This window comes from Vombatus ursinus, unplaced genomic scaffold (genome assembly GCF_900497805.2).
Source record: "Vombatus ursinus unplaced genomic scaffold, bare-nosed wombat genome assembly UNPS02003292.1, whole genome shotgun sequence".
NCBI classification, from domain to species: domain Eukaryota; kingdom Metazoa; phylum Chordata; class Mammalia; order Diprotodontia; family Vombatidae; genus Vombatus; species Vombatus ursinus.
The window spans coordinates 3,346,590-3,348,928 of NW_020943070.1; positions in this window are offsets into that span (position 1 = coordinate 3,346,590).

The following is a 2,339-nucleotide window of genomic DNA, read 5'->3' on the forward strand; positions in this document are numbered from 1 at the left end:
ATGGATGGATGGATGGATGAATAGATGGATGGATGAATAGATGGATGGATGGATGGATGGATGGATAGATGGATATGTTTACCATGGTCCAGGAACTGTGCTATGCCCTGGGGACACCAAAACAAAGAAAACAAAACAGCCCCTGTCTTCAAGAGCATCCACTCCGAAAAACAAAACATAAATGCATGCTGGAAAGCAGAGTGGAGGGGAAGACTTCTGTGGAGGCAGCACAGAGAGTAAGCAGTGAGCCAGGGGAAAAGTGAGCAACAGGACTGGGGCCTTTTTATATCCATTATCTCATTTGAACCCTATAACTATGTAAAATAGGGGCTGTTATTATCCCCATTTACAGATGGGGAAATTGACGATCAGACAAATTAAGTCATATCCATGGTGATATGCACTAAGGCCTGGAGAGACAAAGATAAAAGTCCCTGTCCTCAGAGAGCCTCCAGTCTGTTGGCAGAAACAGCTTATGAACAGAATACACACAAGTATGTACAAAGTAATGTATAAATATATAATATATTAGAATATATGAATATATACAAAGTAATATATAAATATGTAATAATATAATATGTAAAACACATACAAATATATAAAGTAATGTATTAATGTTATAATGTAAATGTTATATAATTACACATTATATGTTATATATATTACATATATATGTGTAATATATTACATATAATATATAAAACATAAATATATACAAAGTGATATAGAAATATAATATATAAACCACATATAAATATGTGCAAAGTAATGTAGAAATATATATTATATGATACATAAAACATAAGTGTATACAAAGTGATACATAATATAATATATACTATATAAAACAAATTAAACAGATAATATAATATATAAAACATACAAAGTAATATATTAATCTATAATAATATATAATGTATTATAATATGCAGTACAATATACAATAATATGCAATATACATATAAACATATACAAAGTAATTTCTGAGGAGGAAGGCCTTAATGTCCAGGGAGATCAGACTAGGTTTTGTGTTAGAGGGGGCACCTGCTGAGCATGAAAGCAAGCTGAGGATGCTAAGAGGTCAAAGTGAGGAAGCTGGGCTCTTCAGGTATGTGCCGAGACAAGGCAGTGGAAGATGGGGTGTCGTGAATGGAGGATAACAAGTGGGCCAGTTTGGCCGATGAATGCGTGTGCGCGCCCTTGAGCAGTGGAATCTGAGCCCAGTCTCCCTCCTGACCCACGTCTGGCCCTCTATTCCTTCTGCCATACTATTTCTGTAACTTAGGGGAACTGGGCCAGATTGGGGGCTCTTAACCTGGGGTCCATGGACCGTGGGGAGATTTCAGAGGGTCTGTGAACTTGGATGGAGAAAAGAATTCCATCTTTATTTTCACTAACCAAAATGTAGCATTACCTGCTTTGAGCACAGCTTCCCCAGTGGCTTTGCCAGTCTAGTGGCCAAAGAAAGGCAAGGACCCCTGAATCACTTGACGATCTCAAAGGTCCCTCCAAGCTCTAAGGCTTATGATTGTAATTCTATGTGCTCAAACCACTTGGTGCTCAGTTTCTCCCTCTGTAAACAGGGTTGATGTCTGAACAGGTTTGGCATTTCCCAATGAGAAACACCAAAGTGCTGACCCAACCTGAACCTGACACTTCTTTCCTCCCCATTTTTAAAGACCAGAAAACTTAGTCTTAGAGTAGGGGTAGTGACTTGCTCATGATCACATAGCTCGCCCCTGCCTGGTTTAACCCAGGAGCTCAAAGTCAGTGACCCACACCTGACTTCTCCCCTCACCTGCTCTAGTTCATGCTGGAGAAGGAAATTCAGGTTCCAGTCAGGCAAGATGACCTCTGAGCTTCTTTCCAGCTCTGCACTCCTGTGACTCATGTTCTCAGAGGGCGCGGTTGGCCTGAGCATGAGGTCATCTGGGTAGAAGAGTGGAAGGGGCGGCCAACTCAGGGACTGGGAATGGGGAGCAGGCGTCTCTTCCTGGAAAATCACCTGATCTTTTTACGTGCCCTGGGGAACCCACCATTCAGAGGAAGCTTCTGAAGAATCCTTCTAGAGAATGAAAAATCAGTCTCTGGTTCAGCTCTTGGATTTTCTCTTCCTTCCTTTTTTCCTTCTTTCCTTCCTTTTTTCCTTTTCTTCCTTTCCCTTACTTCTTTCTTTCTTCCTTCCTTTCTCTTTCCTTCCTTCCTCTTTCCTGCCTTCCTATCTTCTTCCTTCCTTCCTTCCTTCCTTCCTTCCTTCCTTCCTTCCTTCCTTCCTTCCTTCCTTTCTTCCTTTCTTTCTTTCTTTCTTTCTTTCTTTCTTTCTTTCTTTCTTTCTT